At 44.3% G+C, this 25127-nt stretch overlaps 1 protein-coding gene across 1 annotated transcript in view; it reads left to right on the top strand.

Annotated features, from left to right (window-relative positions):
- The window catches only part of KIF26B (kinesin family member 26B), a 555676-nt gene that overhangs the window by 236307 nt on the left and 294242 nt on the right, over positions 1 to 25127 (top strand). The gene's annotated exons all lie outside the window — the stretch shown is intronic.

Here is a 25127-nt window from a genome sequence, read left to right as displayed (position 1 = left end):
TTATTATATAATCCATTCTTTCTTTCCCTTTCCTTTTCCAGAAACAGCTCAAATTAGGAAATAACTTTCAAAAACAAGTTAGGTGGTAGTGAAGGAAAACAGGGAACTTTCCTGTTCACTGCAGAACAAACCAGGTGCCACGTAGACCTTCTTAGATGCCACTACTGGAAGCAGCCCTCTAGACCCGGCGGGGTGCGGGATAGACCCGGATAGACCCGGCGGGGTGCGGGATAGACCCGGATAGACCCGGCGGGGTGCCCGATAGACCTGGATAGACCCGGCGGGGTGCCCGATAGACCTGGATAGACCCGGAGGGGTGCCCGATAGACCTGGATAGACCCGGAGGGGTGCCGGATAGACCCGGCGGGGTGCTAGATAGACCTGGATAGACCCGGAGGGGTGCTGGAGCCCAAGTGTATGCCATGATGGGAGGATTTACACTTCAGAAACTGGCAAATGCTGTGAAATCAGGACCTTTTTTCCTGGCAAGCTGGTGTTTAAATCTTAACCAGCATGCTTCTGTCTAGACCTGACTTTACTCTTGGGGCAATTTGATATACCCCCCAAAGTGGCATAATCACGCCAGCCTACCCGTATGACATTGTATTTATTCACTGCACTGTGAGCTCCAGGGAGTCCAGGTGATAGAATAGGCAAAGGGCAGATTTTGGAGCCAGACAGCCTGACATTTACATCCTTCCTTGGCTACTTCTAGCTCTGTGACCTTTGGCAAACCTCTGAAAGCCTCAGCTTCAGTTTCTTAATCTGTAGAACAGGAGGAAAAATTTCTTCCTAGCAATGGTGTGGTAAAAAATTAACAACCGTGACAGGCTGCTCTCCCAAAACAATGTCCTGTAGAAAATGCTGGCTTTATTGAGTAGGTTCCTCTGTGGCCTGTTTCTGTTTGGCAGCAGACTCGTGGCACCTTTGCTTAGGGTCCTTATTTTTATAACAAAATACTAACTTTACTTTTTGTTTATAGGGTTTCCAAAATTTATGAAACCACTTAATCAAAAACATGGGATCAGTGTCCTCTGGACTCTCACAGGTAATACAATCTTAGGCAGACTTCTCTCCAGTGTTCCAAATCCCATGAGAGGAACAGTTTTGTTAAGGGGCAGTCATTTAAAGGATGACTCACAAATTATCTCTCTATTCTAAGTTATACCTTTGAATAAAATTAAAATACCAAATAAAATATGTGTACATTGGGACAAGATCAGTGTTATCCTTTTTATAATCATTCAAAATTGTGTCCCAATCTTATGCCTTCAAACCTTTATTGCAAATTATTATAAGAAACCCTGTCTTTACTAAAAGTACAAAAATTAGCTGGGCATGGTGACAGGCACCTGTAATCCCAGCTACTCAGGAGGCTGAGGCGGGAGGGTTGCTTGAACCTGGGAGGCAGAGGCAGAGGCTGCAGTGAGCCGATACCGTGCCACTGCTTTCCAGCCTGGGCAACAAGCGTGAAACTCCGTCAAAAAAAAAAAGAAAAAGAAACAACTATTTGACTTTTGCTTTAGTGTCTGCTATGAACCGTGAATATAGAGGCCAACTATCCATTACATGGCTCAATTTTCCTGGCTTACACTGACCTACACAAGACATCTGTCCTTGACACAAGGACTAACCTTGTCTCTCCTAAGGAATTAGGCATTTTCATCCTCTTAATAAGGAGTTGTGAAATGCCTGATGTTTCCCTAGCACCTCCGTGAGAGGAATGTTAGAATCAAGTTTTGTTTTCAGTCGTAAGAACTGTCTAAGCTTTTCGTTTGACATGCTAGATTCCTACCTTTTTTTTTTTTTTTTTTTGGACAGGGTCTCGCTCTGTTGCCCAGGCTGGAGTGTGGTGGCACGATCATAGCTCACTGTAGGCTCTACCACCCTAGGCTCCAGTGATCCTCCCACCACAGCCTCCCGAGTAGCTGGGACTACAGGCATGCGCCACCATGCCAGGCTAATTTGTGTATTTTTTGGAGAGATGGAGTTTTGCCATGTTGCCCAAGCTGGTAGATTTATCCTCTTGATCCTGTTTTCTACATGTTTGTGTTTTTTTTTTTTTTGTTGTTGTTTTTTTTTTTTTTTTTTTTTTGAGATGGAATTTCACTCTTCTTGCCCAGGCTGGAGTGCAATGGCATCATCCCAGCTCACTGCATCCTCCGCCTCCCGGGTTCAAGCAGTTCTCCTGCCTCAGCCTCCCAAGTAGCTGGGATTACAGGCATGCACCACCACACCCAGCTAATTTTCGTATTATTAGTAGACATGGGGTTTCACCATGTTGGTCAGGCTGGTGTCGAACTCCCGACCTCAGGTATTCCACCCTCTTCGGCCTCCCAAAGTGCTGGGATTACAGGCGTGAACCACGGCGCCCAGCCCACATGTTCATTTCTAGCTTATTAACTTTATTGTATTTATCACACTCTCCCACTTTTTAAACTACAGATTCCTTGTAGAAAAATGAATAAATGAATGAATGATTGTGAAAGAGTGAAGGAAAGTCAGTGGCAGTAACTAATGATGTTTTTAAAATTGTGTAGTAAGTGGCATAGTTATAAGATTGGGGGACTTGGGACTGGATCAGAGAAAACAGAAGGGGAACATGCCAGTGTCTTCAAATATTTGAGATACTATAGTTTAGAAGAGACAGCAGACATGATTTTTATTGCTCCTGAGAATAGAATAGGAGCCAATGAATAGACTGTCCGTTAATTGATTTGTTCATTTCCAAGTTATTTCTTATGCACCTGCTCTCTAAGGACATGTGGACGAGGTCCAGATGAGGACAAGTTTCCTGCTCTCAAATTTCTTGCATTTTAGGGAAGTGATTTTTGGCTGACTCACAAAGAACTTTCTAATGAGAAGAGTTAAATAACCATGGGATGTGTTGCCTTGTGAAGTAGGGAGCTTTCCCTCTTTGGAGGATCTGAAAAAGGGCTGAATGAATACCCTGAAAAACACTCCTCCCTCGGGAGAGAAGGTGGATTTGTTGACCTCAAGGGTTTGGCTCTGCTCTGCTTCCATGTTTGTCTTTTATTTGTAGGTTTCCATCTTAAACTGAAGGATTAGGTTGTTTCAGGGAGTTCTGGGGGTGAGGTGGGGGAAAGCAATAAAAATACCTTCACAAACCAGTTCCTTTACTCTTTGATCCAGGTGGTTCCCACGGGTCCCTTGACCCCCGATAAAGTAATCCCGGCTGCCTGCGAGGGAGGTGGAGGCAGCCGGGGTTCTTGGAGCCTGTGGTTATCTCCTTACCGAGAGCCTTATCAGCTTGCAGAGCCACCGTAAAGCTTGCTTTGACCTTTGGCAGAGACTCCACCTGTATCTCTGTCCACACACATGAGAGCAGGAGGCAGACACCTGGGATGATCCTGAGACCCAACACCCAAAGCCCAGGCTTCTTTCTATGGGGGAGTCAAGCAGAGGGACCCAAGCTCATAGCCAGTGGAAGGGTGGGTTGATGAGAGGCGAGCCCTTTACCAGATGTGAGCCCAGTCATCACTCTGCATTTTCTGGGCCAAAGTCCAGGGGCTCGCTGTTGAAATTAAAGTCCTCAAAAATTATAAATTATAATTTTTATAAAGTTATAGAATTTTTAAATGAAATTTTTATAAAATTATAAATTATATATCTATATTAAATTTCCTGGAAATAACTTACAGAAAAGTTGCGAGAATAAAAACAGTACAAAGGACACCCTTATTCACTGCACTCAGTTAACGATTAACTATTTTTTCTGGACCATTTGTGAGTAAGATGCATATACCATAAGCCTTTATCCTTAAGTTCTTCAATGCATATTTCCTAGGAAATGAGATATTGTGTTGTGTAGCCAGAGTACACTTATCAGCTTCAGTAAAATTAACATTGATGAATACCTTTATGTAATCTATCATGCATGTTCCAATTTGTTTTCAGTTGACCTGATAATGTCCTTTATAGCATTGTTTCCCCTCCAGTGAGGGGTCCAGTCTGGGATCAGATTGCATTTAGTTGTCATGTCTCTTTTTGAGGCCCTTTTAACTGTACCATTATGATTGTTACCTGTCATCTTATTAGCTTATTCAAAATTGTTAGACAGAGGTATTTCTTATTTAGGGTACATTTCATTTACAATCATCCTTTCGTTCACTCGAAAATGAAGGCTAGGTTCTCTGGAGTCCAGACTCACTCCCGTTCTATGTGAAGTGGTTTCCTGTGTATGGTGGAAGCGATGTGGGTGAGAAATTTTGGGTGTACATTTTGTACACGGTTGACTTTTCTTTATTTCACTTAAATCAAACAAAAACTGATCAGATCCTTTGAGATCATTTTCAAATTCCCCTGTTGTCAATCCGACCTATTGCCCAGAAGGTCTTTTCTTCATCCTTGAGGAGGAAGAAAGGATCGTTTTGAGAATCTTCGTTTCATATCAAGACAACACCCTCTTATGAATCTAGAAACAAAAATACCTTTCTGTTTACTTAGAGCCCTTATCTCAGCACTTTCACGCATCTTATGAGAAGCAACACGCGTGATAATTAAGCGTTTCTCTGCATGCAGAGCTTTGGTTAGCTTGGTAAAGGGTATGTTCAGCAGTTCTGGTCCCTGCCCTCCAGAAAAACTTGCTTAAGATGCACCAATATGCATTATTAAATGTAATAACACATCAAGTAAAACCTATGCCTAGTACTCACAGGCTATCATACAGACTTAGAATTATGGAGATGATTTTTTCAGATGGCAGCATTTAATCACAGGGAAGCTGAATGATTTGCCAAAGTTTACTTTAAAAAACATCAGAGCTACAATACCAATGTCCAGTTCCTTTCTTTCTTAGTATAATCCCCTACGTTCAAAATACCCTTTATAGAGATTTCTAGTATCTATGCTAAGAAAAAGAGTCATCGCGAAAGAGTGGGAGAAGACACTCCTTTTTTAAAGGCTGTAGAAATCTGGTACATGGCTTTTTCGAAGAAAAAAAAATTAAATGGAAAGAAAATTGGCTTCTCATTTTCTGAGGGTGCAGTTTTATATAGGAGATATTTCACTGTGGTCTGTATTTAAGAAGCTGCGGGAACCCTAAGGCTGGTAGATGGTCAGACTGATAACATTTTCTAATGTGACTCCGGTAACTTTGATGTGGGCTTTCTTTTTGGCTGCCCTAAGTATTTATCCTTTTCACCTGATTTACTTCACCTTCACCTATTTTACCGTGCATTATGGACAAGAAAAACTTAGACTCTTAAAATGGCATATTATTTTAATATTTTCTGAGTTTCTAGTATTCTAAATTCATAATTATAACCTGAGGGATATATGCCCACAGGGCATAAAACAATCACATAGATAGTGAGTTTTGTTTTTTTTTTAAATTACCTTTTCCTTGGCTACTTGAGGATTCTCTACACCCCTGCTCTCCAGTATGGGAGCCACCAGCCACAATGCACAGGGCTACTCAGCATTGAGACACGGGTAGCTGAACTGAATGGGACTAGTCTGTATAAAATACACATTAGAGTTCAAAGACTTGGTACATAAGAAAGAATGTAAAATATCTCATTAGTAGACTTTTTTTATATTGATTACATGTTTAAATGATAATATTTTGGATATGTAGGGTTAAATGAAATGTTAAAGTTAATTTCACCTGTTACTTTTTACTTTTTTGATGTGGCTACTAGAAAACCCCAAATTCCATATGTGGTTTGCATTTGTGGCTCCCATTACATTTCTGTTGGAAAACTCAGCTCTAGAAGGAAAGAAAATACAGAAAAAAACAAAAACAAAAAACCAATTCATTCAGTGTATTTTAGAGTGAATTGCGGAGGGGAAAACTGAACAACCAATGATCCCATTTTTTTTTTCTTGGTTAGGTTTGGATTTCATTAAATCTTCTTTAATTAAATCTATTGTAAATCTGCTCCAAGTTCTCAGCTGAGATGAGAATTGAATCTTTTTGTTTAATTTAAAAATTCTAAGAAAATCCTGAACTCACTTTAAAAGCGACTTCTTTTTTGAAAGCTTTGTAAAAAGCTTTCCATTTACATGGATTGGAGGTCTGATTAATATAGAGTTTTGAAGGGGCTAAAGAAGTGTGAAAATTATCCAGAAACTTCTGAAAGGACCTTTCTTACCTCACAGGCATCGAGGGAGACATAAGGGCCCTTAGAAGCCGCAGATCAGCCATAAGCGTCTGTGTTCACAGCTTCCTTCCAATAAGCAAAAACACTGGAAAAGATAAAATATTTATTCCTAGGTGTCTATAACTGAATTTATGGATGTAACTGGCTGGATATTATTGCCCATGTAAACCCATGTAACTGCACACGTAAAGCATGTTTTTATTAGTTCCTACATAAAATTTTTATGATAATGGCAAACAAAGGACCAATTTAGTTTAGCTGAGTTTGTTCTTATTACTCCAGCTTCCAATAGATAAGCAGCAGTGCAAACAGCAGGCTGGGCGCGGTGGCTCACGCCTGTAATCTCGGCACTTTGGGAGGCCGAGGTGGGTGGATTGCTTGAGGTCAGCAGTTCAAGACCAGCCTGGCCGACATGGTGAAACCCCATCTCTAGTAAAAATACAAAAAATTAGCCGGGCGTGGTGGCACATGCCTGTAATCCCAGCTACTCAGGAGGCTGAAGTGGGAGAATCACTTGAACTTGGGAGGCGGAGGTTGCAGTGAGCCTAGATCGCGCCACTGCACTCCAGCCTGGGAGACAGAGCAAGACTCCATCTCAAAACAAACAAACAACAACAACAACAAAAACCACAAAATCAAAAACAAACAAAAAAACACCCCATAGTGCAAACAGAAGCAGTCAACAGGGAAGAGCGAGTCAGTGCTTGCAGGGCTGGGGCTCCTGGCCTGTGGGTAAGGAGGACTGAGACTCCCCTAGGCCTGATGGGACTGCAGTAGGGTGAGGCTGGGCTGGCCTGCCCTCAGCTTGCAAGCCTGTTGTTGAGCAGCTGTTCTCCACGTTGGTAGCTGTGGAGTATATTCTAATCTAGCTTCTGAAAAGGCTTGCATAGCTACCATTGAAAGAACTCCTACTTACTGTATTTCAACTGGAGAATTACAGAGAGAAAAGGTTCAAGTGGCCTATTGTAGGTCATCTCCCACTCTGGGATTTAAACAAAGCACAAACAGAACAAAGTTCCTTTAAACCGGGTGCCTTCATCTGAGTCCCTCCTGTCTGCGGGGGTTGGCAGGCTCGCTGGATGCAGAGCCCACGCCCCTCATGCTCACTGCTGCCTTTGTATGTTTGACCCTTGGATGTGGCGGACGATTCCCATGGTGACCTGGATTGGAGGGAAGTTTTTCTAGAATTTGAAGATAAAGCATCTTTCATAAATACTGCCTTTTCCTTCCCAATGACTAGTTAAAAATTAATAGTCTGTAAACTAGAGTGAGCGCGATCCCTGAACCCAAATTCAGGAGACAGGGTTCGACATGTCTAAATGTACGCAGGGAACAACAGCAAGAAATATTTTAAGCTGAATGAGCCTGAAAAATAAAAGACATAGGATTGTAATAGATACGTCACACTGAAGGCTGTCTTAAATGGAAATCAACTGAAAAAAAGGGCAAGTTTGGTACGTTCTAGGTTTACTCTGGGCTAAGGCCGGTCTAGGACATTCATGAAATTACAACTTAGTGATTAGGGGCTATAGTGGTTTAGATTCTAGACTTTAGAAGTATTTACACATCAAAAAACTCATGGCTGCAAAGAGTTTTCCTCCTAGCATCTGACACATCTCTTCATTTTCTAAGTCTGTACTAGAGTGAATTCTAGACAGCTGGCTTGTTGTATTTATTTTTATTTTTAGAAATGGGGTCTTGCTGTATTGCCCATGCTGGAGTGCAGAGGTGCAATCATAGCTCACTGCGGCCCTGAACTCCTGGGCTCAAATGATCCTCCTGCCTCAGCCTCCCCAGTAGCTGGGAGTACAGGTGTGCAGCACCATGTCTGGCTAATTTTTAAAAAAATTTTTTTAGAGATGGGGTCTTGCTATGCTGCCCAGGCTGAACTTGAGCTCCTAGGCTCAAGTGATCCTCTTGCCTCAGCCTCCCAAGTAGTTGGGACTACGGGGCCACACCACCCTGCTGAACTTGGCTAGTTGTATTGTTCTTAAAGATTTATAGAAGGAAGGAGCTTCCATAGCCTCCAACCCCACTTTTTGGATGCATTCCTTTAAGGACTAATCCAACTTGAGATTCTTTATTCTATGTATTTCCTCTGTGGGCATGTTTACTGATTCTTAAATGTGTCTTTGTATATTTCGTAAGCTATTTCTTTGCTTTCTTTCCCCCAAAGGAGTAGTTTTCATTCTTTCTGAAAAACTCTGCTTGGGCCTCCTCCCTGTTGGAAGAGCAGTTCTGGGTTATGTGTGTGCGTGCGCACATGTGTGTGTGTCCACGTGCACGTGTGTGTGTGAATGGGTGTGTGTGTATGTGTGTGCTTCTTTGGCCTCCTCTCAGGTTCTAGGGGGAAAAAACCTCTACCAAATCCTAAGCTAACTACAAAATGTGTACACGTTTCACTCTTGCCAACGTTGTAGACTTCTGCTGGTGTTAAGCCCTGTAGAAATGCAAATAGCACAGTTTTTAATACTTACTCCAAGGGTACCATTTATGGAAGTAAAAGTTACTCTAAAGGCAAGATTGATTTCCTGCCCTCATGGAACTGACCTTTCATAATAGATAGCTTGTTGTCCATGCTAATAAGGGCTTACTACAAGTGCAATGTATTCTCAATTTGTATCAAAAATTGTAGTTTGGGGCCACTGGCTTCTTTTCGGAGGTGGCCTGGTTGATTCTAGACTCTGGATCTGAGAAGCTGATGGTTTTGTATCATTGCCCTACACACGTGGAAACACTGCAGACCTCAAAGTTCCTTTGTTTTTAGAGCGGTGGAATCATGGTTGAGGGGACAGTGAAGGAAGAGGACACACTTAGCTGAGGTGTTGTTGCTGTTTTCTCTCAAAACGTTATTAAGGGATCATTCATTTTTGAGGCATTACAACAAGACTGTTTTTTTTGTGTTTTTTTTATTTTTTTTTTTTTTGTTTTTTTAAATGCAGCATAGAGTCTTTTAACTCAGGATTAGATGAATAGCTTTTCAAGCGTGTATGAAAGACAAGAATCCCAAAAGATTGGCTCTATTTTAAATAGCAGACTCCAGGGACTCAAGGTTTGTCACGAAAGGGCAGATATGGAAGAGATGAACTCCCGGGTCCAACTCTGAGAATAGAGCGCCCCGAGGGCTGGGGTCCCTGAGGTGTCGGGGAATGCGTCTCGCTGGCTCGCGTTTATTAGCTGGGGGAATCTAGTTAGATACGCTTACAATATGCCCGTTGGTATTGACTTTGCCAGACCTGACCCATATTATGAAGTTCTAACAAGTGGAAAGTATAGCCAGGCTTTGGGAGATGCCGTAGCATGCAGAATGGAAGAGAAAACCAGCATCTTAAACGAACAGAGGAGAAATTTGAGCAGAACCACCAACTGGAGAAATTAGGACACTGGCTGGAATGTTACAGCCACAGGAGGGAAAAAAAAAGCAGAATATTTACTTGGTGAAGACATAATGAGATGATACAATTCTCTGGTGTCAACTTTCACAGAAGAGCTTTGTCTCTATGCTAATGATGCAAAAAGCAGGGAAGTGATGAGAAAATTGTATAGACCTTAATAAATCCAACAACAGCAAAAAATGAATTTGGAGGTTAGTTTTGTATCTTCTGAGGTCCACGATGTTTACGTATCCCTAAATTTGAGAATTCAGGTTTAAGGAAGGACTTGGAGAGTAGTCAAAACATTACCATACTTCTTAAAGCATTCTTAATGGTATTTTTACTAGTGAAATAGAAAATGAAAACATGCACGTGTAAATAAGTATTTTATTAATCCTCCAAATGCACTTGGGTAAACCAGTGTAGAAAACCATCAGATGCAAAGTCTGTCATGGGTCTGGTGACAAGATTAGGATCAGTCCTAATTAGGATTATTGAAACAGAGTTTCCCAGGAAACAACCGTGACAAGCTGTTCTTTGAATTCTGGACATGTAGGAATGATGTGAAAGTTTAGATTGTGAGCCTTATAGAGTAAGGGATCCGAAACTCCAAAGGGAATAGGCAGAAGAACAATTTCAAATATCTTCACAAGAGCAGCCCACAACTGTTTGCCCACCCGTGTGCAGGTTTGCAATGAGAGGCTTTAGAGCATTGGTTTGGATTCTTAAGCCATTTTCATTTGAGGAGAAAGATGCCGGAGAATGTTTTTGGTTAATATTCTTATGGCAGGTCTATGATTTTGCAAGCTAGGATGCAGAGAGGTTAATTGACTTTATTACGGTCCCACAGCTGGTCATTTGGGTAGAACCGAGCCTCTGGCTTGTGGCTGATCTACAGAGACTCTTTTTCTCCCTCTCTGTATTTCTAGGATTTTCAGTCATTTCACAGTTCTGCTGTCCTATTGGTTTTTTTTTTTTAATGCATGAATAAGTGCTGCAGTTAACGGGCTGTGGCATGAACGAGGTGTGTGAATCGGAATCACTCACCCCACCAATTTCAGCTTCTCTGTCTTCATGTTTCTGCATGAAACGGCCTAGAATAGATCTAAGGACTTTTCCAGCTCCTTTTTGAAAAATTGCTTTCTGAGTTGTGTAGGATTTGGTATTCCTGCAGTTGGTAAACAAAATACAAAGTTTGGTGTCAAGTCAAAACTGGAGCCATGTAAGCCATGGCATTACTCTGGAACAATCAGCTGACTCTGAAACAGTTCTCGTTCACCGTGCACAGTGTGGGAGGTGTTTCCCAGTTTGGTAGCGAATTTTTTTTTTTTTTTTTTTTGAGACGGAGTCTCGCTTTGTTGCCTAGGCTGGAGTGCAGTGGCGCGATCTCGGCTCACTGCAAGCTCCGCCTCCCGAGTTTACACCATTCTCCTGCCTCAGCCTCCCGAGTAGCTGGGACTACAGGTGCCGCCACCACGCCCGGCTAATTTTTTTGTATTTTTAGTAGAGACGGGGTTTCACCGTTGTTAGCCAGGATGGTCTCGGCCTCCTGACCTCATGATCCACCCATCTCAGCCTCCCAAAGTGCTGGGATTACAGGCGTGAGCCACCGCGCCGGGCCTTTTTTTTTTTTTTTTTTTTTTTTGGCATTTTTGATATGTTTGTATGTTTTTGCACAAAGGCCACTCAAAAGTTAAGTCGGGGCATCTTTTAGAGATGTCATGGGAAAATCTGTAAATGTTCCTGCTTTAGATTGGATTATGACTTTAGGAAGCACAGGGCATGTTCAGCCACATGGCCTCCGATCATCCTATGTGCAGTCTCACACGTTCCCCTCTCTGGGGAAATTGAGGCAAGGAGAGGGGAAATGACTCACCCACAGCTTCCCATGTTGCTCCCACCAAGCCAGGCCCAGAATTAGTTCTTAACACTTAATGCAAAATTTACCACGGGCCTGATGCCTGACACACCCTTTGCTAGGCACTGGGATTACAGTGACAATTTGATTTGGTCCAGCCTGTCTCCGATTTGGGCATCTCCTTCGTGGCTGTGACGTGGGGTTGCTCAGGGTATAACACTCTGCTGGTTGCCTTGAACGTTTCCCAAGCATTAGCCAAGACTTAGGTGAAGAACTTGGACATGGAGGTGACGTAGGCCCTGAGAAGGGACCGCCTAGAGATGCATGATGATGGGCTCCACAGGCAAGAAAGACATGGCAGATTAAACATGGATGGAAAAGGCTATGATCTGTATTAGAATTAAATGCTGCAGCAGCTCCAGCTAATCTAATGTTCAGTCTCTTAATCTCATTGTCTTTCCCCTTGGCAGCATAACTAATAAACAATGCCATTCTGCAAAAGTTATATGAAGCAAGTATTCAATAGTCAAAAATTCCAAGCTCTTTTCTTCAAAGGTTAGGTCTATTTTTTATTTTATTTTATTATTTATTATTATTATTTTTTGATACAGAGTCTTGCCCTGTTGCCCAGGCTGGAGTGCAGTGGTGCGATCTCGGCTCACTGCAGCTTCTGCCTGCCGGGTTCAAGAGATTCTTCTGCCTCAGCCTCCCGAGTAGCTGGGACTACAGGTGTGCACCACCATGCATGGCTAATTTTTGTATTTTTAGTAGAGACGAGGTTTTACCATGTTGGCCAGGTTGGTCTCGAACTCCTGACCTCAAGTGATCTGCCTGCCTTGGCCTCCCAAAGTGCTGGGATGACAGGTGTGAGCCACTGTGCCCAGCCCAGGTCTATTTTTTAAATGGATAAAAGAAAGAGGATGGCTCAATTTTGTGACAGGGTCTTTAAATTTGTCGGTTTGTACATTTCAGCTTCCAGTGCCCCAGAGCTCTGGTTGTAGCTGAAACTCATGCCTGGTATGGGGAAGAACCAGGGCAGGGTGGGGGGCTTTAGCCTCTGGGCTTGGTTTCTCCTCTCCTGGAACCTGTATCCTATGTTTACTTGCCCCGTGTTCCAGAGAATTCCAGCTCTGCAGCTCTGGCTGTCACATCTCACACTCAGACTGACTGAGGTGAACAATTACTGGTTTTCTCTCCCCATTTTCACCTCTTTGTGTACATTGCTTTTTGCTTTTCTCTTTTTTCTTCTTTCTCCCGTTTCTCTCTTTCTTTTTGTTCTTGTCTCGCTTTGTTCCTTGTTTGCCCTTTCTTCCCCGACTCCAGCAATTTGTCTTACTACCACTATATTGAATTACGTATATGCCAAAACATGTTAGTTTATTCAATAAAGCTTTCTGTACCTTATTCACCATGTTAAAAATCAAGTGAAAACAAACGTTCATCCCTTAAAAAGAAACAGAACTCCAACAACCCCAACCCAACTAAATTAAGTCCATTCCTATTTTTATACATCTGTTAATATATGAATTAATGTATTTATTAGATAAACTCTATATCCAGACACTGTCCTATGCTGGTAATATTAAGGAGAACAGACATAGTCCCTAAGGTCCTAGGGTTGACCATTTACTTGGGGAGAGAGACTGACAACAGGCAGTTACAAAGCAAGACGTGCTGTAGGCCCTGGGATTGCACTGACAGTGTCCACTGTCAGTGGAGTGCTGTGAAGAGGGTGGTGCTGATCCTTCAGTCCGGGGAACAAGCAGTCGAGACATGCTTCCTGGGGCACTGGCTCTTGGTTGACTATATGGGGGTGAGAAACAACGGTAGCCTTCCCCCAATAGAAGAGCCACCCTCAGGTGATTCTGTACATAGGAACTGGCCTAGGAGTAGCCTCTGGCCCAGCCCTGACATCAGGGTTGAGTTGATTAGGGTTGTGATTTCATCTTGACTACTCAGTCTGAGTTTGCTGAGTTGCAAATTGAAAGTGAAAACAATTACATCCAGATTCAGACCATTTGATTTTATTTTCACTTGATTGTAAACATCACAAAACACTGGATAGAGAGAGCCTATTGTGCTCAGTTATTCAAATAATCCTAATTATGATCACTTATTCAAATGATTCTCTTTTTTTTTTTTTTGAGATGGAGTTTTGCTCTTGTTGCCCAGGCTGGAGAGCAATGGTGTGATCTCGGCTCACTGCAACCTCTGCCTCCCGGGTTCAAGCTATTCTCCTGCCTCAGCCTCCCGAGTAGCTGAGATTACAGGTGTGCACCACCATGCCTGGCTAATTTTGTATTTTTAGCAGAGACGGGGTTTCTCTCTCTCTCCAACTCCTGATTTTCAGGTGATCTGCCCGCCTCGGCCTCCCAAAGTGCTAGGATTACAGGCGTGAGCTACCACATCCAGCCTTCAAAAGATTCTTAAATGATTAAAAAAAAAATGATTAAAAAATTTAAATGATTAAAAAAAAAAGATTCTTTTTTTTTCCTGATGTAATCTCACTCTGTCGCCTAGGCTGGAGTGCAGTGGTGCGATCTCAGCTCACTGCAACCTCCGCCTCCTGGGTTCAAGTGATTCTCCTGTCTCAGCCTCCCAAGTAGCTGGGCTTACAAGAGCGCGCTGCCACGCCCGGTTAATTTTTGTACTTTTGGTAGAGACGGAGTTTTGCCATGTTGGCCAGGCTGGTCTCAAACTCCAGACCCTAAGTGATTCCCCCACCCCGGCCTCCCAAAGTGCTGGGATTACAGGCGTGAGCCACCGCGCCCAGCCTCAAATGATTCTTTTTTTAAAATAAAATCTTTTGCTGTCAGCACATGTTCTGGAGAGGGTAGCTGTACTTGAGCTGCACATTCTCTCGATGATGTGGCCCACGGGCCTTCCCTGCCCCAGGGCTTTCCACGTGGCAGACAGAAGTGAAGCTCTTACTCCATCCCAGTTCTGCTTACTTCATAGGGTTGTTGTCAGGATTAAATGTGACAATACATATAAAGCTCTTAGAACAGAAGCCGGCTCATGGTAAGTGCTCAAAAGTGGTAATGATGGTGATGATGATGACCTATGAGGCCGCCTGTTTCACGTCTTCAGAGGCCTCTGAGGCTGAAGCTGATCTCATCATGTCAACTGGACCCCTTGTTTCATTATACACCCTGGCTGTGTCACTGAAAACCCACCCCAGAACATCACTGAGGAAGAAGTATTGAGATCCAGCACACCTGCACGGTGAATTCACATGCATATGTGCAAATACCACAAGCTTCACGGTGGGACTGCGTCATCTGTTCTAGGAGACTCTTTAAAAAGCTTGATCTCTATCTGAAGCCGCACATGCTGGAACTAAGAAATCTAAGCGAGGAACCCCAAACAGACATGCAGTTGGCCCTTTGCTGAATCCGGCATCTGGGTCCTTCCTGGAGCAGGCAGGCGGGCGGCCCTGCCCCTTTACCTTCTGGCAACACAAAGGATGAAAGAAAACAGTTATCAGGTGCTGAGGGGCCCGATCTGAGCCCCGATAATGGGAATCCTGAAACATGAGCGCCTCTTCTGTTTGCAGAGTGTCATCATGCAGGGCAGCGCGCTGGAGGTAGGGCTATAAATTGAGGGTGAAGGAAAGGCAGCCCTCCTAGGCCCTGCGTATCGCCAGTTGTGGAATTCTCTTTTGCAAGAGGTCACTGAGTCAAATGCTGTGGATGGATAATTTTATGGCCACTAATAAAATTTATAGCCAAAGCAAGCTAAGATAATAAGGGTCATCAAACGTCCAGCCCTGGGACATAAGAATCCCATCATGGCCTGGGGTGCTGGCTGGGGGTGCTGGACGGCACAGAGAGGAGTTTATCTGTCTGACTCAAGGCCAGCCTCAGAGTCTCAGAGTCTCAGAGGTGATTTGTGTCCACATGAGCTGCGCGGACTAGGCCAGGTCTGGGGCAGGCTTCAGCTTGGCCAGTAACTGCTGTTTCTCTGCAGACAGTATACCAACAGCAGCACGAAAAAGCTATATCTTATTTAAATGCCTAAAAGCAAATCGTGAGCCTAAGAAAAGATCTGAACCACCTCAGCTCTGGAATACTACATTAGGGAAGGAATGCTAACTGGTCATTCACGTGTGACTTGGCAGGTATGAGGGAAGATAAAGAGGACGCAAATATTGCTCATGCAAGTATAAAGAAATCAGATGATGTTTAACCAGAGTTGGGTTTGTGTGGGGGCTTTCCCCTGCCCATCTCCTGCCTCTTCACTGAGCTTGGCTCCCCTCTTGAGTTTCCTTCCCATCTCAGCTCTTCCTCCCGCAGGCCTGGGGCATAGGCAAAGTGAGGTCTTGTCACTGAGGCCACCCTGCAGAACACACCTCGTAACATGTAGAGAGGCGTGTCAGTCACTGGAAGACAGAAACCCTGGGTTCTTGGCCCTCTTCTCTTGACTCGGGCCTCACCATTGACGGTCCTTATGACCACCCTCTCTAAAATGGCACAGCAGGTGTGTAGCCACGTGGAACAAGTTAAGAGCAAGTAACTCTCTGGTGTTGTGGGATTCTCTCTCTCTCTCTTTCTCTTATTTTTTGAGACAGGGTTTCGCTCTGTCACCCAAGCTGGAGTGTAGTGGCACAATCATAGCTCACTGTAGCCCAACCTCCCTGGCTCAAGAGATCCTCCCACCTCAGCCTCCCGAGTAGCTGGAATTACAGGTGTGCGCCACCATGCCCGGCGAATTTTTGTATTTTTGGTAGAGACAGGGTGAGCTCAAGCGATCTGTCTGCCTTGGCCTCCCAAAGTGCTAGGACTACAGGCTTGAGCCACCCCACCTGGCCTTTCCTTTTTTATTGTGGTAAAATATATATAACCTAAAATTTACCATCTTCACCATTTTTAAGCCTGTAGTTCTGTGACATTGAGTATATTCACATGGTTATGCAACCATCAGCACCATCCACCACCAAAAGAACTTTCTCATCTTCCCAAACCAAAACTCGGCCTATGTTAACAATAACTCTATGAACTTGACTATTTCAGGTACTTCAGATAAGTGGAATCATACAATATTTGCTCTTCTGTATTATTTTTAAATAAAAACTCTTTGGATGAGATAGCTCAGGGAAAATCCATTTTATTGCCCTAGTTTTTAGTACATTTTATTCAAGCAAGAACCTAGCAATAGTTAACCTGCTGCAGTGTCTACTGAGACTTCTAAACCAAAACGTGTCTTGCTGATGCCAGCTTTTGCCCTCATCACAAATTCTGCTTAGGAAAGTTTCATGACATGCCACCGCAGGCCTGACCCTGCCTGGGAAAGGCATCACCGCAGTTCTGCGTAGCCCCGGTGTGCGGGAAGGAGAGACATGGGTGAGATGAAGTCTAAATGGATCAACAGGTTTGCCTGATACCTCGGGGTCAGGAAGCACGGTAAGAAAGAGTTGAGTGGAATCGCTTAGTGAGGACTGAGGCCTGCCTGATCCAGAGGAGACACCGACAGACACATACACTGCATAAGAGGACGCCGTCCCGAGTTAGGAGGCATCCCAGTGCTTCCCTCCTCAGTGGGTCATTTCATCTGTTTCTCTGCCTGCAAGGATGAAATAAACATAACTCATAAAACGGAGCATTTCACTTCCCTGGGGGAGTGGCATTGAAGCGAGAGGCAGGTATCTGTGGTTGGCACAGCAAGAATCCTCTGTAGCTGCTTGCCCTTGGCCTGGAAGGAAGGGTCTGGTGGGGTGACGAGGTGACATCTGCTCCTTAGCGGGAGCTTGTTCTTGGAGACCCCTCTGCCAGACACATTTTTATAGTCAGCTCCAGAAGTGACTTGATGTGGGGATCCTGCAGTCAAAGCAAAGACTCGTGCATAGAAAGGGACACCATTTTTTTTCTCTCTGTCTCTGCTATGAGCAAAAGCTGAATAAGGCTTATGTGGACTCTCACTACATCACGATGACTGGAGTAAGGTGCCCGCTGTCTGTCGTCGTCAGCTTTCTATTTTGTGTCTCACTGCAGTGGAACCTCGGCGTGATCAACTCTACATTATTGAACTTTGATCTGGGTGTGCCTTGTTTGATCTCTTCCCTTAAAGATTGACTTTCATAATTTATGTTTTATAGAATATACAGAAGTCTATTCTGGCATATTCTAAGAGCATAACAACTGACAGCATAGACACATCCTAAGACAATACTAAGGGTTTACAAATTAGCTGTGAATGGTCTTTTCCAAGATAATCGTGAGTTGATTTGTCCTTACCTGGATCAAAAATTTTTATGAAGCACCCACTGTTTACAAAACTATAAAAGCATTAGGTAACAGTGTAGGTAGCAGATAGCAATAAAAGATGTCCCAAGGCAGTGAGATATTAATTGTGTAAGAGAAAATGTTATTAAATGTTATTTTCTGGGATTTGAGGAGGGGGAGGATGTCATTAAGTGTCATTAATTAAAGACTGAGTAGGAAGCAATTGCTCTCCGTAGATGTCTCCACACAGGAAACAGATACTGTTTGGTGTTCCCTGCTGCCTTGGCCGAGTCAGAGGGAGGTGGCTTTCTGGCTCAGTAATGCCGTTGAGGACGAATGCCCATGCCGACACACTCCAGTAGCTCTCAGAGTCCTTCCTTCAGTATGGAAGCTAAAGGTCAGCGGCTTCCAGACTGCCATTTGTGATGTGGAGGCAGCCTTAGGAAGAACCACACGTCTCTTATCTTGATTCTGTGGTCAACATCGTAACCACATTTGGGATTCTCTCCCTCTTTGGGGATGAGGACCAAGCTCCTCATACTGAGGTGTCAGTGTAGACATTTAAATGTGGTTGAAAGACGTGTATTAAAAGTTAAAATAGAGGGAGAAGCTTTCTTTCGATGTGATCTGTGACAAGCAGACTTTCACTGCTCATTAATGGTGCATGGAGTTCTCATGGACATTGAGAATGTCACATGCACACGCACGTGCACACGTGTTAACACCTGTGCAAACACACATGTGTACCCTGTCTCTGCAGCCTAGTCCCTTTTGCTGCCACCCGTATTCATTTTACCACCACCCCGAGGGATATGATGTGCTGTTTGGAAAGTAACAGATACTCTTAAGGAGTGAAATGGTCCCCTGTAATCAAGACGGAGAGCTAAAAACAGGTTTCAATCAGAACTAAACCAAGTAAAATCTGCTGGTGAAAATTTAGTCCCCCTAAAGCTTGTGATTAGGACCACTTAGTGTGTTTTCAGCCACTGCTCTTAGACGGTGACAGTGACACATGCATGTAACCAAGATAATGAGGCCTTTCCCCAGCACTGTAGGGTTTTCTAACGTGTTAGATGGATATTTGGAGGTTTTCTCAGGAAGAATCATGTATCTTTCACAGTATTGCAAGAGAAGAAATAAATTCCTAAGAGTCTAACATGCAGATGTAAGCCATAGTCCTTTAAAAATGAGGCTTTTGGCCGGGTACAGTGGCTCATGCCTGTAATCCCGGCACTTTGGGAGGCCGAGGTGGATGGATCACAAGGTCAGGAGTTTGAGACCAGCCTGGTCAATATGGTAAACCCCGTGTCTACTAAAAAAAACAGAAAAATTAGCTGGGCATGGTGGCCTCCACCTGTAATCCCAGCTACTCGGGAGGCTGAGGCAGTAGAATCGCTTGAACCCGGAAGGCGGAAGTTGCAGTGAGCCAAAGATTGTGCCACTGCCCTCCACCCTGGGCGACAGAGCAAGACTCCATCTCAAAAATAGATAGATAGATAGATAGATAGATAGATAGATAGATAGATAGATAGATAGATAAATAACAAAAGTAAGCCTCTTGATTCAGAATTATGCAGTGAGGCTCAAATTTCAGGAGAACACCCTCTAATAGTGGACTGTAGGGAGGGCTCTGAGGGCAGTCTCGAGTTAGGAAGTGGTCCTGAAGGAGATAGTGAAGGGAGGGAAACTGAATTGAGGGCTGACACGCCGCGCAGAAGCCACCTCAGCTGAACAGATCACCATTCCAAACCTGGCTCCTCCTCCTACTAGCTGGTTTCCCTTGGGGAAGAAGCTCAACCTCTCTGACCCTCAGTTCCCTCTTTGGTGAAATGGTTGAATTGTCTTGGAATCCACAGGTGACAGCCTCAGGACTGCAATGAGGAATCTGTATGCATCCACTAAAGCCCGTCCTTAGCTCTGTCTTGTGGCTGCTCACCTGGCCTGGAGGCCTGAGATGGGGCGGGAGAAGGGGCAGGGTTCCTCCGGGAGCTCATCTCCACGCCCAGTAGAGTTAGCATAACATCCAGAGTGATCTTTATTATAGGTAGCAGCAAGAAGCAGGTCCCTCTTGGAAAGACTTGCTGTGAAGTGTGGAGAGTCCACTGACTAGTAGGAAAGGCCACTGCCTTGAGATGAAATTCCAAAGCCAAAAGGAGAAGTGCTGTTGAGGAGGTGAGATGTGGGAGGTCAACTCCTCAAATCAATCCTTCCAAGAATTCAGGGGAAGCCACTCCTGAGAACCGACTGGACGTGGGAAGGCCGAGGAGCGGAGGGACGGAGGTGGGAAGGCTGAAGAGCGGAGGGACGGAGGTGGGAAGGCTGAAGAATCGAGGGACGGAGGTGGGAAGGCCGAGGAGCGGAGGGACGGAGGTGGGAAGGCCGAAGAGCGGAGGGACGGAGGTGGGAAGGCCGAAGAGCGGAGGGACGGAGGTGGGAAGGCCGAAGAGCGGAGGGACGGAGGTGGGAAGGCCGAAGAGTGGAGGGACGGAGGTGGGAAGGCTGAAGAATCGAGGGACGGAGGTGGGAAGGCCGAAGAGTGGAGGGAGTTCACAGTGAGGGCCCGAGGTGCGTGAGGCCTGTTTGTGTTGGTCTGAGCAGGGCTGAAGCCATGGGTCCAGGGCCTCTTCCCTTCAGAAACAGTCGGAAGTGACCAAGCTTCAGCTCCTCCTCTTCCCCAGGCCTCGGCACCCAGGCCCAGTGCTGTGGGGCTCACGCATGGGACCTGAGAAGGGGAATATGGAGTCTTCCTTCTTGGCCCCACAGAGGCCTCTTTGACCTCAGGATTTGGCGAGAAACACATTTTGGAAGCTTCCTCATTTCCAAGTCACAGATAATATTTGTATACACACACTCTCTCTCTCTCTCTCTCTCTCTCTCTCTCTCTCTCTCATTTTAGAAAAGGGAGAGAACGTTTGTCTCTGGCTGACTACAAGTTTATCTACCTTCCTTTCAAATCTCCTGAGGACAGAGACTAAGCAAAGTTTACCTTTTGTCATCCCCCAAGTCTGTCTGGTGCTCAGGTTATTCAGTAAACTTCAGTAACTGAGGTCAGGTGGTAGAAGGAAGGGAAAAGAAAAAAGGGAATCAGAGGCCTGTGTTTCCAGCTGAACTTCCTTACTTGACAGCAGAGTGGCTTTGGACCAATCATCGGACTCCTCTCCTCGCCTCTGTGTTCTCATCTGTGAAGTGGAAACTATAGCCAACCTGTCTACATAACTGAATGTTGTTTCCAACGAGCCTTCTATGAGGAAGGAGAGGTTTATCAGCAGCAAAGGGATAGACGCATCTGAGAGCATCCCTTAAGCTGTGAATGGCTGTTGAATTGTCACAGAATATGGATCACTGCCATTCTTTGCTTGACATAAAAACCACTCAGGGACAAACTGTCACTGTTTCAGAGAGCTTCAGAAAGAATTTGGATTGGAGTGGTTCTTTCACAGCCAGATCTCATACAGTAGGTCATTGTTTTTGTTTCTTTGATTAATAGGACAATTCAGTTACAACCGATGGTATTGTAACCCTGTAACCCTCGAGAGGGTTTGCAGAGCTAAGGAAAAGTAAATTCCTGTTAACAAGCATCTTGGTGGCAAGCAAGATGGCACCTTGGTAAGAAGTTATCCATCAAAACTCAGCACTCCAAAGACCTGCACACCAGCGTGTGTGGGAAAAACGACACTTGGTTTAACAGGGAGGCTCCTTCTCTCTCAGAATCATCTACAATGGACATGATTGTAATTGTTGAAGAAGCTACAGCTGCTTCTACTGACAGCAAGCCTAGCTCTTCTGTTTTTCAGAATTATAAAAATGCAGCTAAACAGAGATAATGGAAGTTGCTTTTGGAGAGCTATCTTGCAGACTGTCTTTGCACAAGATATTGACAAGAAATGTCTACACATTTCTTAGAGCCTCTTGAATCTTCAGCATCTACTTTTTTTTTTTTTTTTGCCTGACGTATACCAAGCACCCAACACGTGGCTGTTCACACAAATGAATGAACAAATGAACTAGTAGACTAACAAAGAGGCAGCTCTTGATCCCCAAACATTGTGGAGCCAAAACCCTATACTTTGACAATGATGAGGATGCGAGAAAAGACTGTCATAGTTTAAGAATCAAACAAAATAGGCCAGGTGCAGCGGCTCACGCCTGTAATCCCAGCACTTTGGGAGGCTGAGGTGGGCAGATCACCCGAGGTCGGGAGTTCCAGATTAGCCTGGCCACCATGGAGAAACCCCATCTCTACTAAAAATACAAAAAAAAAAAAAAAAAAAAAAAAATTAGCCAGGCCCAGGGGCGCATGCCTGTAATCCCGGCTACTTGGGAGACTGAGGTAGGAGAATCGCTTGAACGTGGGAGGTGGAGGCTGCAGTGAGCCAAGATCGCGCCACTGCACGCCAGCCTGGGCAAGAAGAGCAAGACTCTGTCTCAAAAAAAAAAAAAAAAAAAAAGAATCAAACAAAATAGAAAAGCAATGAAATGTTTTAAAGAAATGATTCTTACTTAAAAGACTTAAGAAAATTTATGTAGATACATGTGAGCAGTAGAAAAAGAATAGCTCAGATTTATTCCACAAACATGTTTTGAGCATCTTTGTGTGCCAGCTGTTGCACTGACCTTGGTATACAGTGATATACAGAGCAAACCAGCCCTAGACCTAGAGACCTGGGGCTTTTGTGTAGTGGGAGAAAATGACTTACTAATAAATGCATAATATGAACCAAAGCGGAGATGCTGAGGGAAGAGATTGAGGTGCTGTAAAAGCATCCAGCCAAGGAAGCATGGGCTGGAAGAAGGCTTCTCGGAGGAAGTGAGGCTTGAGCTTACATCTGCAGGAAAAGTAGGAGCGTTTCACATGGAGGGCAAAGGCCCCACGGCGGAAGGAGCAGGAGGTGGGTTTGAGGACCTTGCCGGAGGCTGGAGCCCTGGAGTGTGAGACTGAGGGCGAGGTAAATTAGCAGTTGCTGTAGCCAGATCATGGCCTGTTATTTCTGAAAGTCTGTAATCTCTGAAGAGGATACTAGGCATAAATACAAATGAGAACATGATCTTTTAGGTGGTGAGAGTCTATAGAGTAGGCATTTGGAGGGATGCCGTCTCCCCATTGTGGAACCAGCAGAACAAAATCTAAAGAATGCACAAAAGAAACCAAAAAAATGAGCTGTCAGGTTCTAAGGAGGGAGAGAGTGTGATGGGAAGCACTCACCATGAAAAATAAGAACATGGACCTGCCCCCGCCCTGTCGTGATACTGGCTGTGTCTGAAACATGGGGCAGGAAAGGCAGCGTGACTAGGAAGATGTGCAATTTTAATTTTACATACTATTTGGTTTCTTTGAGAAAATATTTTCTAAGGTAAAAAATGCTAACATTTGTGAATGGTGGTAGTGGATACATGTGTATGTTTTATTGTTTGATTTTTTTTTCTATATATCACATTTTTTAATTAGAAGGGGAAGACTTTTTTTTTTTTTTAATTAGAAGAGGGGCAGTTAGAGGAAGGAGGTAGGTGCTAGAAATGGTTTAGGAGTCAGGGTGCTGCTCCTAGATACAGATTGGCTTGGGCAAATAGCTTCTCTGGTCTTCAGGTGTCTTATCTAAGGAGAAGAGTTTTGACGATGATGATGTTGGAAATCTCTTCTAGCTCTAGAACATTCTGTGATCCTAATTTTTGAAAACAGTTGATGATTGAATAGTTCTATTTATAGCCTTGGGAATTCAGTGTCTCATGCCCACTAATCCCCGATTCTTTAAAAGTAAGAGAAACAATCTTGCTTGGCACAAGACAGCCAGTAGCTCTCTAGTCAGGAAGCTCGTGCGTTGAAATTCATCTGCCTGGTGACATTTTCGAAAGCTGTGAACCCACAGGTTGCTCACATCCCTTCTGGAGCAGATGTGGGAATCTGGACCCACCCAGAAAGCTGTGACTGTGTGTCAGGCATCCTGCCATTCGCCACATGCGTTCCAGCGGCTTCTTTCTGGCTTTGCAGGGCACCTGCAAGACAGTTTATGCATAAGGAATCCCTTCCCTCCAAATTTTAGATGAGAAATACAGTAATGAAAGGAAACAACCCAAGCAGACTGGCTTGTTTCACATGTCACCATGTGTCAAAAATCAGATGTATGTCTTAGATTCTTGGGGGAAAAAAAGTCCCATGAATTTGGGAGTTTTGTTTTGTCTTTGGACATGGTCCAGGAGGCATGATGCACCCCCTGGAGCTTCATCAATACTATTGAGTGGGGATGACGGTGTGCATCGCGTGTCCTCAGCTTTCCAGTTGTCTCAGCTGCACCCTCCAGGCTGGGGCCCCGTTCCGCAGGGACAGTAGCAGCCAGTGGATGGGAGCCCGCACCCCACAGCAGCAAAGGAAGCCCGAGGAGAGGCTCTGCAGGCTCCCTGCTCAGTCAGCAGGAATGTCCTCTGGGCCAGCAGCTGCCTTTGCAGCCTTGTCTCCAGTTTCTCTCACTTGGGTCAAGTTTCCTTACAATGCGTTGAATGAATGAGAATAAGAAAGTGTGTGCTGGCAGAATTTCCGTTGAATAATGCCAAGGCTTTCCAAGTAAGAGCATGAATTTCAGTGGAGCAAAGTTCCCAGTCAATGGGACTCAGAGTAATGGCTATTCTGCTAATAATGAAAAGTACAAATGTTTTTACTTTTAAAGGTTCACAAATGCGCTGCTCTTAGGGCTCGCTGGCCTACTCAGTTACAAAGTGGAAACTGTTCCGGATCTTTGCTTTACTGCACTTGTATTTAGTAGGTGATTGGAAACATTTTCCACTTAGCATTTAAGGGTTTGAATAGATTGGTGACTTTTTTTGAACTAAAGTTTCCTCTTTTTTTAAAAAACTAACATTTTTCTTTTTTTTGCAAGTAGACTGAAGATTTAAAGTAACAGGTTTTCCAAATACTTAGACTCTGCCTGCATAATTATTGTATTTGCCGTGTGGTTTAGCACTTTTCCAAAGTGTGTGTGTGTGTGTGTGTGTATGTATGTATGTGTGTATATATATATATATATATATATATATATATATATATATATATTCTTTTTTTGAGACGGAGTCTTGCTCTGTCGCCCAGGCTGGAGTGTAGTGGCACCATCTTGGCTCACTGCAAGCTCTGCCTCCCGGGTTCACGCCATTCTCCTGCCTCAGCCTCCCGAGTAGCTGGGACTACAGGCACCGCCACCACGTCCGGCTAGTGTTTTTGTTTTTTTTTTTAGTAGAGACGGGGTTTCACCGTGTTAGCCAGGATGGTCTCGATCTCCTGACCTTGTGATCCGCCCATCTCGGCCTCCCAAAGTGCTGGGATTACAGGCGTGAGCCACCGCGCCCGGCCCCAAAGTATATTTCTACATAAGATCCTTGTTTTGCCCCAAAGTTTGGTTCTTCACAGCTTATTATGTAGATTTAGGCAAAATGGACCCAGCTCCTTCCACTAGAACTTTCATTATAAAGGCAATCATTTCAAATAAAACAGAAGCCATTTATCTTAATGAACCAGCAGGGAAATGAAGTCTGTTTAAATGATCTCAACCCTTCAAAAAAAATT

Source organism: Macaca mulatta, chromosome 1 (genome assembly GCF_049350105.2).
Source record: "Macaca mulatta isolate MMU2019108-1 chromosome 1, T2T-MMU8v2.0, whole genome shotgun sequence".
Taxonomy (NCBI): Eukaryota; Metazoa; Chordata; class Mammalia; order Primates; family Cercopithecidae; genus Macaca; species Macaca mulatta.
Note: the sequence above shows the minus strand (reverse complement) of the source record. Positions and strands in the feature narration are given on the sequence as shown.